General features: G+C 36.1%; 1 long non-coding RNA gene across 1 annotated transcript; it reads right to left on the bottom strand.

Moving 5' to 3' along the window:
• Window positions 1-1,656: 1,656 nt before the first annotated feature.
• LOC121725263 lies at window positions 1,657-12,848 on the bottom strand. The gene is made up of 4 exons (XR_006035352.1): window positions 12,839-12,848; window positions 7,431-7,434; window positions 2,854-2,865; window positions 1,657-1,723 (listed from the first exon to the last, which is right to left on the bottom strand). It is a non-coding gene; the product is annotated as an uncharacterized LOC121725263 (long non-coding RNA).
• Window positions 12,849-13,334: the final 486 nt, after the last annotated feature.

Here is a 13,334-nt window from a genome sequence, read left to right on the forward strand (position 1 = left end):
AGGTATAGCGTTGCAAAGTAAATCAATTAGTCTAGGTAACGGCCGATAGCAAATCGATTTAGTTTGCCCAACCTCGTACAGTCGGCTTCCGGTGTACCACTTTTACATTTTGTTGCGCCATGAACTTTTAAAGTTACTAGAGATCGCCCAATGGTCGAAATTCGACCTTACTTGCAACGACATCAGGACTACTACTTATATTTTGTAAACAATATTGACTTCATCATAGTTTTTTTCAATTCTTGTCTCTGGGACTCAGCTGATCTCAGACTGGCCGTTTAAGCATTGTCTAAAAGGGCTCATTCACGGCAGGACTGCCGTGCAGTCCTGCCGTGAATGGGCCTCTTTATAGTATCTAAAATTAAATAAAAAAAAAACAATAATCCATTTTCAATTTGTCAACTAGTCAGCAGACTTCAACCATAAATAATTCGTATATATAGGCTTGTCACTCAAAAATCTGTCATTTTTCCTAGTAGTAGTGTCGTAGAGTGTGTAACGTTTTATTTGTTAAAAATATATATGATAAAAGCATAATTTTAAAATAATATTAGCTCGATGCACTCCTTCACCATATATAAACTATAACTGTGCGAAATTTCATGCACCTACGTTTCCCCATTTTTCGTAAAAAGGGTTACAAAATGTTTCTCTCACGTATTAATACAATTTGAATATTATGTAGAATACATAATATTCGAATACCATATTATATAAGAAATAATAATTAATGCAAATGCTTATACAAGGTCTAACAAAAGAAAGTAGTAATACTTTAGGTTGTGTATGTGTTCCTTATATAGAGTTCCCTGTAAAAGTAGCAGAGCTGAAAGCGCAATTTTTCAACTTTTTCAGCGCTGCTACTTTCACAGTGACTTTTGTACAAGGAAAGTAAACTAAAAATGTCTACTAGTCTATTTGAGCCCATTTGATCATACTATCAGTAATATTTTTAGTTATCTGTTCGCAATGAGAACCAAAAATACAACCGCTAGTTAATACATTTATAAGAAATGTGGTCGTAATTAATTTTCGCGTCCCTACGTTCCCACAAATATTGATAATGCGATAGTGTAAGTTTTATTAATAAACTACATTATGGCACAACAGACAGAACGAACCAGTAGGCCGACTTCAAACAAGCTGACAAATCGGCACGTTGTACCACGTGGTACCGCTTCAAGCATTAGGGTAAATTCAGACCGCAACGCGACGAGGCGAGGCGAGGCGCGGCGCGGCATTAATTTGTAGGGATATGACCAATTTCAATTGCGTGAGATGTCTTGCGAATCTGTCAAATCCATACTAATTTAAAAATTAATCTACGCGTCGCGTTGTGGTCTGAATTAACCCATAACGAACCTAAATCAACCCAACAGCTCAGCAACAGGGCACGCGCCGGTCAAACGTAAAAAGCTGGAGTCATGCTCATGCTCATTCTCATGCTCATGCTCAAGCTTATGCTCATGCACTCATGCTTATGCTCATGCACAAGCGTATGCTCATGCTCATGCAAAGGTGGTATCCGTACCCGTATCCGTATCCGTAACCGTATCCGTATTCGTATCCGTATCCGTATTCGTATTCATATTCATATTTTTTCATTAATTTATTTCTAAGAAATTGATTACTCATTACAGTGATTTTTTATTTAGGATTTGTTTTGCCACCTTGTGGCCCTTGCCTGCCAAAAGGTTGCCGACTGCTGTTCTAAAGATTATTTCTATAGGCATTTACTATGGCATTCCACATAGGCATTATTTTATACGTGGGAGAGCCATGCTTCGGTACGAATGGGCCGGCTCGATCGGAGAAATACCACGTTCTCACAGAAAACCGGCGTGAAACAGCGCTTGCGTTGTGTTTCGCTGAGTGAGTGAGTTCACCGGTGGCCCAATCCCCTCCCTATTCCCTTCCCTCCCCTTTTCCCTTCCCTTTCCTTCCCTTCCCTTCCCTTCCCTTCCCTACTCTCCCCTATTACCCTATTCCCTCTTAAAAGGCCGGCAACGCACTTGCAGCTCTTCTGATGCTGCGAGTGTTGCTTTCCATCAGGTGGGCGACGGAAGTTGCTTTTGGTAAAAGGTGGCGCCGTGCGATTTTCTTACGCCGGTTCTTCTCGGCGGGGTAGTTCCCGAACCGGTGGTAGGCCTCATGTAGACACGACGTTCTAAAAGTGTTAACTTTGATAACCTACTTGGAAATAAATATTTTTGATTTTGATAATACTTCTAAGGGTCAATTCAGACCACAACGCGGCGCGTAGGTGCATTTCTAAATTAGTATGGATTTGTACAGTCATTTCAGTATAAGTTTAGAAATGCATCTACGCATCGCGTTGCGTTTTGAATTAACCCTAAGTCGGCCTACTGGTTCGTTCTGTCTATTGTGATTTTGGCGTGCCCGCGATGCAAAATTGAAGCCATTAAATTTTCAATGAAAGCTTTGACATTGTAGTGGCTCGTGAGGAGCACAAAGATCTTGTGGCACTTACATGACATCGTCAGAGTGTTGCAAGTTTGTTCATCACAGCTGCATATAGTGACCATTTAGAAGATGGCGTGATTAGTTCTGATAATGGCTACTCGGAATATTAAAAATAAATTGGCACTCAGATTCAATTATTCAGTGCATTAAAATCTTGAAAGAAACATGTGTAGTAATTCTCAAAACCATATAAAAACTCAACAACATAGCAAGTTCTTTATACACTTCTTAACTTAAAACTAATTTATATAATGAATTGCATGTTGCTTCGCAAATATACGAAATGAGGTAATTAGGCAATAACAATTACTGTCTTGGCCCCACAGTCGGGGGCTTGAGGCAGTCAAATATACAGTCGGTGCCTATCACCAAGTAACACTTCTATCGAAACGAATTTGAGGTCAACGCCCTCTGAATCCCAGCACAGTTGAAGAATCGCGCGTCAATTTGCTAAAATAAGTCTTAGGACACACTTATTTAAGGATGAAAATTGAATTAACCCATCAAGCCCCAAGCGGCACCCGACTGCCGCATAGAAATTGAAAATCTATTGTGTCTGCGATTCCGACGATCGAGGTATTAACGAGAATTTTAACTTTAGCAAGTCTCGGTGACGGCAAATGGCTTCTTTTGTAGTTTTATCTGCGTACTTTGAGAGAACACAGGGGTGATTGCTTAGGTGTGTGCAGTAGACACGTACGCTCTTGTTTTCTTTATGATCTTCTTCTCGTATTTTATAGAAGGGAGCCACGATGGTTATCTTTTATAATTATCAAACCCACGGCCTCCGAGTCAAGAGCAGCGCGGCTGTAAACTAAAAATTTTAAAAACCTGTTATAACATTGTATGGTGGTAGACATAACAATTTTTAAAATCCATCGTGGCGGTAAGACGGTAAACTAATTAAAATCGAAGCGAGTCTTTCATACAAATACAAATTCTTTATTCACAGAATGTACGTCTTTTACAACGTACATTGTAGGTGGTAAGACTTTTCATGGTGTGTGAACTACCATGAAAATTCTTACCACAACACTACCATTGACTGGCGCTCTAAAACTAGAAGTGGTTAGCGAATTCGTATACCTTGGGTCCACTATCATGAACAACGGCTCCTGTGAACCAGACATACGTAGGAGAATTGGGATGGCTAAGAGTGCCATGTCTCAAATGCATAAAACCTGGCGTGACAGGAAGATCTCGCTAAGAACCAAGACGAAACTTGTGCACACGCTCATATTCTCCATCTTTCTTTATGGATCTGAGACATGGACTCTGAAGTCTGCAGACCGCAGACGTATCGACGCCTTCGAGATGTGGTGCTGGAGAAAAATGCTCCGAATTCCATGGACTGCATTCAGAACCAACGCATCCATTCTGGCTCAACTAAATATAAAAACAAGGCTCTCTACCATCTGCCTCAAACGCATTTTAGAATATTTCGGACACATAGCCAGAAAAAAAGGAGACAATCTTGAAAAACTGATGGTAACTGGCAAGATTGAGGGAAAAAGACCACGAGGTCGTAGTCCCATGCGTTGGTCCGATCAAATCCGCACCACACTTGAGTCCACCGTCTACGGCGCTCTTCGAGTGGCCGAGGATAGGAACAGCTGGCGTAAGACCATTAGAAGGAAGGTCATGGAAGGGGGAGGTCACGACCCTCAGACATGAGGAACACGACTGGAGGAGGAGGAAGTTCTATACTTAAGTAGTCAGTTATAGAAATGACATGAAAATACTTATTTTTTATATTCAGAAGATGCTGTACAAACTACATTAAATCAGCCTGCCAAAAAAACACGTATGCAATTAATATTCTTACAGCAACACGAGCGCAGATTTTCATAAATTATGTAAATTCGGTGAAAACACTTTAAAAGTGCGCAGTAAAATATGGAAGGGAAAATAACCGTCCATCGAGTCGCCATCAATTTTGTAACAGTGTGGTCCCTAATAAATTAATCAGAGAATACATTAACGCGCGAATGCCATAAATTGCATAGTAATGATTCTCCCCAGTTTGTGTATAATTTTGTCAATTACAAGCGATAATGTTACAATTTTATCGAACTTATTTATCAATTTTTATTAACTTTTCGTTGTTTACACTTATTTAAAATTCCAAACATTAAAATACCGTTTAAGATTTTAGACGAAATATTATAGTATTCCGTCTAAAAATATGGTATAACTAATGCCTGGTATGGTGCAACGTTTTTTAACTAAACTTTATATATCCACTAAAACTTTTAAATGGCTAACGTCAAAAATTAACTTATCAATAACGTTATTCTCTCATCAGAACTTCAGAAACTGGGAACTACTCCACTAATATTATATTATTTGTACTTGACTAGGAAATTCCTTTGATATTCCTTCTAAACTACTAAATGCGAAAGTGTGTCTGTCTGTCTGTTAGCACTTTGCGCCCAAACCACTAAACTGATTTTATGGAAATTTGGTATACTCGTAGACATGATTTGAGTCCCGTGAAAGGACATAAAATACTTTTCATTCCCGGAAAAATTACGGTTTCTGAACGAATTTCTAAACAAATAGCGCAAAGTATATAGCTGCGGACATCACCTAATGATAATAAGTATTTTATAAAAATGCTACAAAATGTTCAACTGGTTTCAATATAAAACACCCTTTCCATTAGTTGGCTGAGGTAAGTTGGAGAACTTAGGATGTTGCTGTCATTGTTTTGCGGCCAGGGCTTCCCTAAACACGTATTTGCGGTTATTAAATATTTTGGGTCAAACGGAACGGTACCGATTAATGACATCAAAGTATCAACGATTAATTGATTGATTTTAAATCAAACTCAAAAATGTAGAGAAGTTTGTTGTCTTTGAAACAGGTACTAAAATATTAAACTGAAACTCAATTTATTCTTATATTTAAGGAAGGGATGTAACAATAAAAAACCAGCCAAGTGCGAGTTGGACTCGCCCATGAAGGGTTCCGCAGCAATTTTTTTTTATTTTTTTAAACGGGCAAAAGGCCCACCACAGATTCCCACGACTGCAACTCCTGTGTCGCCAGGATCAAGAGTGGCAACCAACCACGAAAACCCTTTGATATGATCTCAGGGATGCCCGAGGGACAAGCTAAATCTGTCTTGGGACCCGCAACGAAATTAATCAGAAAAAAGGTAGGAGGAGTAGGAGATATCCAATTCCGCAGCAGCAATAAGGTTTATTTTTCTGAAATTAAGAGGTTTTTGGTTTATTTCATTTTTCAGTTCATTTAATGAAAGTTAAATTAAGGTTTACCATTTATATGACGTATAAAAAAAACTACTGGCTAGATCTCGTTCGAACCAATTTTCGTTGGTAGTTTTTGTAGTAATGTACATTACATATTTTTTTTAGACTTATCATGCCCCTACTTTAGAAGTTAGAGGGGGGGACACATTTTACCTCTTTAGAAGAGTCTCTCTCGCAAACTATTCAGGTTAGAAAAAAATGATACTGGAAACTTCATTATGATTTTTAAAGACTTATCCATAGATACCCCACACACATAGGTCAGATGAAAAAAAATTTTTTTGTTTCAGTTGTATCTGTGAGGACCCCTAAATTTTTTATATTTTTTCCATTTTTGTATCAAAATCTTAAAGCGGTTCACAGACTATATCTACTTACTAAGTTTCAATAGTATAGCTCTTATAGTTTCGGAGAAAAGTGGCTGTGACATACGGACGGACGGACAGACAGACAGACAGACATGACGAATCTATAAGGGTTCCGTTTTTTGCCATTTGGCTACGGAACCCTAAAAACACTCAAATATAATACCCTCAAACTTAAACTAAGTTCCGATTAATGACATCAAAGTATCAACGATTCATTGATTGAAGTGAGAGCATAAATCAGACTCAAAAATTTAGAAAAGATTGTAGTCTATGAAATAAGTATGAAAATATTAAACAGGAAACGTAGCGAACTTTAGTATTTTAAGGTGATATTTGTTTTGGAAAGTAATACCAAGCGTATGGCCTAAAGCCATGCCTTGTATTTAAATCCATACTAATATTCTAAAGCGAAAGTACATCTGTCTGTCTGTCTGTCTATAACCTCTTCATGCCCAAATCGCTGAACCGATTTTTCTGAAACTTTGTACCTACAGAGATACTTTGAGTCCCGGGAAAGGACATAGGATACTAAAAATGTACGGTTCCCATGCGATAAACGAATTTTAGCGCAATGGAGTTACGGGTGTCATATCCAGTAGGTACATACAAGAATAAAAAAAAAACATAAAATAATAATATATTCAACATAAAGCTAACTTTATGCGGCGGGGCTAAAATGGTCGCTTTGGAGAATCATATAATTAATCATAATATGATTAATTTTTAAACTCCACTTTGCGTGCAATTCATATAGTGATTCACTTAGATTAATAATTGGTCCCGCGAGCGGCGCTCGCGTGCGGAGACCAATCATTAATCGAAGCGAATCATTTAAACTCCACTTTGCGTGCAATTCATATAGTGATTCGCTTAAATATCAATGATTGGTCTCTCACGAGGCGCTCGCGCGGCGACCAATCATTAATCGAAGCGAATCACTATATGAATTGCACGCAAAGTGGAGTTAAATTAATCATATTATGATTCAATATATGATTCTCCAAAGCGACCATTTTAGCCCCGCAGGTGTTTCATTTCATAATCATCTAGGAAGCTACATAGCAAAATCCAAGTTACTTCAGCTAAAAGAGCAAACTCACAAACTTGCACATTTATATTAGCACAAAATACTCAGAATAATATAATATTATTAAGTTAAGTTTATGAAAACGCACGAGTTTGAATAACAAGTGATTTCATGTTTCAAACAAGTGTTCCACTCTCGACATAATTTTACTCTAACTTGGTGAAGTTGTTTGTGTATCATATTTTAAAGAGTAACTAACGTTCCATTGAATGACACTAAACTTACCGAGGACCATTTAAGTAAAATCATTTAACTTACATGAAATAGTGTATGGGGTCCTATTTCACTATGAAATGCTGGGAAATACTTTTATTAAAAACGGATAAAAATGATAAACGAAAGACAAAATCGTATATAATAACTTAAAATGATTAAACGATGTGTATGATTTTATGTGCAATCTATATCTATCTATATATATTTTGATAAATTCCAACCCTAAGGGGTTCAAATAGGGGATGAAAGTTTGTATATAATAATACTTCTTAACGCGAGCGAAGCCGCGGGCAAAAGCTCGTATGTCTATAAAACTTAGAATCCAACTCAGAAAATGATTAAGTGCTTATTCTTTAGTTATCTTCAAAACCAAAACTAGCTATTAAGTATGAAAATATTACCTAATTGTTATGCCTAAAAGATTATAAAGGCTTAATCTATCACGTATGGAAACTATTTTAAGTAAGTACTAAGATATTTTTTATTTTAAACTAGCTGTTGCCCGCGACTTCGTCCGCGTTAGCATAGTAGATCACATCCCAAGTATTATTTATTGTACTATGTGTTCAATGTACAGAATTGACTTTCCTACTGTTTTATTATATATACTTAGATGTTCCGCGCGGCTTTGCTTGCGTAATTTCGGAATTTCACGCAACCGTACATTTTTCCGCAAAAAATAGCCTTTGTCCCTTCACGTGGTCTATTCTTCATGTTTGCCAAATAACATAAAATTGCTCCAGTAGTTCTTAAGATAATAAGCAATTTCAAATAATCTCCCTCCGTTTTTTCCACATTTTCCTCTATTTCTTTGCTCTTATCAGTCTTAGCGTGATAAAATATAGGCTATAGCCTTTCTTGATAAATGGGCTATCTAACACTGAAATAATTTTTCAGATCGGGCCAGTAGTTCCTGAGATTAGCGCGTTCAAATAAGCCCTTTCATATAATTTCCCCCGTTTTTTCCACATTTTCCTCTATTTATTCGCCACTATTAGTCTTAGCGTAATAAAATATAGCCTATAGCCTTTCTCAATCAACAAGCTATCTAACACTGAAAGAATTGTTCGAATCGGACCAGTAGTTCCTGAGATTAGCGCGTTCAAATAAGCCCTTTCATATAATTTCCCCCGTTTTTTCCACATTTTCCTCTATTTATTCGCTCCTATTAGTCTAAGCGTGATAAAATATAGCCTATAGCCTTTCTCGATCAATGGGCTATCCAACAGTATAATAATTTTTCAAATCGGACCAGTAGTTCCTGAGATTAGCGCGTTCAAACAAACAAACTCTGCAGAATTATAATATTAAATTATAATATTAAATAATAATAATAATAATATAATATTAGTATAGATATAGATATAGATTTGGTGAACTCTCTGTAGTACTTTGTCACACACATGTCCTAATGATCTAATGCTATGCTAATAATGAAATAAATAAATAAAAATATAAGAATTATATTTCTTAATGATTTCTAAAAGTTTTCTCATACGCTATAGTACACCCGCGCAGAACACGCGCACGTCTGATCGCGCCCTTAACGTCAACACCCCCTTCCGCTTCGTTTCGGGAGCTGCTCTCCGTCGTGTGTGCGTTGCGATTACGCAGCGCGCCGTGTACACACATAGCGTCTGAACGGCAGGGCTGCGTCGACACAACGCTGACGCAACGCGCCGCGAGGACTGGCTTTAACGTGAATATCGTTAAATAGTTTCAGCACTGAAAGATTTTTAGAGTTTTGTTAATCATTATTAATATCGTTTCTCTACTGCCTTTGGGGTCATGGGTTGATAATGTCTCTTAGTGTAAAATCATTTAATAGATGGTATATTAGACACAATTTGTGATAACAAGTATAGTCCTTTACAATAATTTACAATACTTGTACCTATTTCGTTCGGAATAGGCTACAAAAGAACACAAAAGACTATCGAAACGAGCATAATTATTTTATAAACTGTCAATATCGCCCACTCGACAATAGATATGATTGGTAATGAGGCAATTATGGTCCTTATAATATTGTGCTTTCATAGAAAAAATATAATACACGCCATATTGAATTACACGTGTATGATTTGGTTGACTAATTATCTTATATATAAAATTCTTGTGTCACAATGTTAGTTACAGTACTCCTCCGAAACGGCTTTACTGATTTTTACCAAATTTTATATGCACATTCAGTGGGTCTGAGAATCGGCTACTGGGTACTTTTTATATTGATAAGTGCATTTGTTGAATAAATAATAGTAAATTATTACAACTAGAGAGTGACGGCGACCATTGTTTGTGCGACGTTGCCATGGTGCCATACTTATTTAGTCACTTCAATAAAATAACTTTATATGGCAAAACAACGCTTGCCGGGCAGCTAGTTATAATATTATAGTATTTAAACTAAAATAATTAACCATTGTTTTTGCAGTTAATGAGGTACTTTTCTAGCAGCTACTAAACCTATTAAGATTCGTTATATTAACTACTTTAATTAGTAATATTACTGAATTTTTAAACGAATTCAAAAATATGAGGTTATCAATTCAACTCGTATGTTTGTAATATTTCCAGCCCCTACCATGAGCTCTTATAGCAGTATTACTTTAATATTACTTTCAGATTTGGCACAAACAAAATACGTCGTTTTGTTTATATAAATAGAGATCATATTGTTTGTTTATACGAAATTAAAAAGTAACATTAAAGTAATAATGCTATAAGAGCTCATGGTATGGCAGAACTGCCTAGTTTTTTTATATTATGTCTGAACAAATGTCCCAAATTTCAAAGTATGGTTTATGTTATATTGTTCACATATCGCCGGAAGTACAGGTCCGATTTCAGTAATTTTTTGTTTTGTTTAAATTAATAAAATCGGTTCAATAGTTTTTGAGATTGATTTTCTTTAATACGTACACTTTTGAAGTCAGCTTTATCTTTTTAGAATACTATTATTCCTCAGTTGGATCCGCAATCGTGTCAGGTTCGCAGACATTGTGCCGGGGCGCAATGCGGGGAGTGCAGGATCACAATGTGCGCGTAGCAGATAATTTTTTACGTTCTTTGAGGTTGAATATACGAGTTTTATTCGCGTACCATTTTCAGTTGATCAGTAACAGTTTAACTCCTGTGATAATTGGTTATGGGCAAATAATAATAACGATCGATAAATATAATATCCAATTATATAAAGTCCATCGCAAATAGCAGGCGTAAAGAGTAAATAAGCGTGGGGAGGTCTGATAGCAGTGGCTTATACAAACAATGGCATATTGCTTCGGATAATCCGGCGGGCTCGCTGATGCGTGACAGACAGAGTGATAACGTATAAGAACAAGGGTTTACTTTTATTGTATATTTTACACTATAATTTTGACGAATGTATTGCATTTTTTATATTGTTTTAAAGTCGGTGTATTCTATTGTATGATGAACGGTTATGAATAGGCACTTTATTTTTTACAAACGTCTGAAGCTTTATTCCAAGTACCTTAAAATTATTTTGATTGATTATTAAAAATACGATTAGTTAGTAGCAGCTGTGTTTACTATTTTAAGGTATACACCTCCCAGACCTCACATTGCACCTGCAATATGGATGTGCCGTAGTCATCAGGTTAAGACCTAGTTTCATCAAGCAATGTGAAATAAATATTGGCTTGTTAAATCAGTTAATGGCCTGTTAGATCTATCGAGCGTTCCACCATGCCCTAATGTCATGTTAAATCACCTAACTAACAACTTCTAACTGAAATAAACATTAAGTGTCGATAATTAGATAAATAAGTATCTAAATGAACCAAAACTATCATGTTTCACAGATAATAATCATTTTTATCTACTTCGAGGTGCATATTTCACAGATAACAAATACTTTCATCTTCTTCGAGGTACAGCTAAATAACCTAGTTATTTGCCACATTTTCGATAACCTTACTTTTCAAATTATTGTAATTTCTTTATTCCTTTGTTTAATTGTTACTATTATAATCTCAATTATATATTCTTATTTCATTGTCTAACACGTTCATTTAACGAAATCATTTAATTTAAACAGTACAGACCAACTCGTCACGTAAACTGTAAATTAAAAGGTTTCATTCGTATTCGCTAGTCGTTCAATCAAATAGCAGATTCAGCCAGATGACTGCGACAGATATAGTTGTCAAAAAGTGGTACACCGGATCAGACTATACGCTGGCAGACGTATTGAGCTTTGACCATGTTAGACCTAAAATAATTTTACCTTTGCCTTTTGAGAACACAGGATATCCTGAATCGCATCTTTGCTGAGAACTTCAAATCATTTCGCATTTAGTATATTTACTCTGCCTACAGTTTTATTTGTATGAACTTCTTGGAGTTTCGAATCTGTTTCGACTAGTTAGATATTAAAAAACTTTATTTCAACATGGAAAATTAATTTTCTTTGCACCATTGCGACATGTTTGTGTATTTTATAAAGAAAATTATTGCTTACAATTCGTGCTAATTGAAATGAATGTTATTAGGCTTCTACAGCAGCCTTAAAAATTGTACGACACGGCAACAAAATTGTTCGTACTATTTTGTAAAAGATTTGAATCTTATAAAATACGATTGGATAACTTGAATAAATGGCAATTACTACTCAAGGATAATATAAGTACTGATTAGATTTCCTCATTTCCTGTGGCTAGAAAATATTAATAATCTATATCTGTATACTTATATAAAACTCAAAGGTGTTAGGTGACTGACTGATTGACATAGTGATCTATCAACGCACAGCCCAAACCACTGGACAGATCAGGCTGAAATTTGGCATGCAGGTAGATGTTATAACGTAGGCATCCGCTAAGAAAGGATTTTGATAAATTCCAACCCCAAGGGGTTCAAATAGGGTTTGAAAGTTTGTATATAATAATACTTATTAACGCGAGCGAAGCCGCGGGCAAAAGCTCATATATATATAAAACTCAAAGGTGACTGACTGACATGGTGATCTATCAACGCACAGCCCAAACCACTGGACCGATCGGGCTGAAATTTGGCATGCAGTTAGATATTATGACATAGGCATCCGCTAAGAAAGGATTTTGATTAATTCCACCTCCAAGGGGTTAAAATAAAGGATGAAAATTTGTATATAATAATACTTCTTAACGCGAGCGAAGCCGTGGGCAAAAGCTCGTTATTTATATTTTGATTTATCAAAATTTAAGCGTGATGATTCAGTGTACGTTCTAAGGCTTCCAAACGAACGTCACTTGTCGATGGCTGCTGTCGACGCGTGCCGTCGACAAGTGACGTTCGTCAGTCTAGATACAATCTATGTAGCTTGGATACAATTAATATGTCCTTGGAAAGGACATAATATTATAGTTTATTAATAACAACAAATAAAAGTGTACAGTGTACACACGGATACGATATACCACGTGATAATAAAATTTTTGTCTGAAATATATGGGAAAATCTAATTAAAATATTAGGTACTAGAAGTGAGTATTATCTCTATTACGCGTAATTTAATAAGTAGCAAGTTTAATTCAAGAATAAAAATAACAAAACTGTAACGTTTTCACTTTTCAGCGATGTCTGTAATTTCTAAGGTTTCAACTTAATTTGTTGTCTCCTGATGTATACATAAGCGGTTTCATTGTCCTAACTTGTGGGAAGAGTCGGTACGGGGACCTCAAATAAAGGAAATTTTCTCATGAACGTAAAAGGTACTAGTTCAGGCAATTAATTAGATTTTCAATGGGTCGAGAACCTTGTTTCTACTATTTAATTAGTATCCATACAAATAATATAAAATATGCGAAAGTGTGTCTGTCTATTTGTGACCTCTTCACGCCCAAACCGCTGAACCGATTTTGCTGAATTTTGATACTTTGAGTCCTGGGAAAGGACAAA

This window comes from Aricia agestis, chromosome 3 (genome assembly GCF_905147365.1).
Source record: "Aricia agestis chromosome 3, ilAriAges1.1, whole genome shotgun sequence".
Taxonomy (NCBI): Eukaryota; Metazoa; Arthropoda; class Insecta; order Lepidoptera; family Lycaenidae; genus Aricia; species Aricia agestis.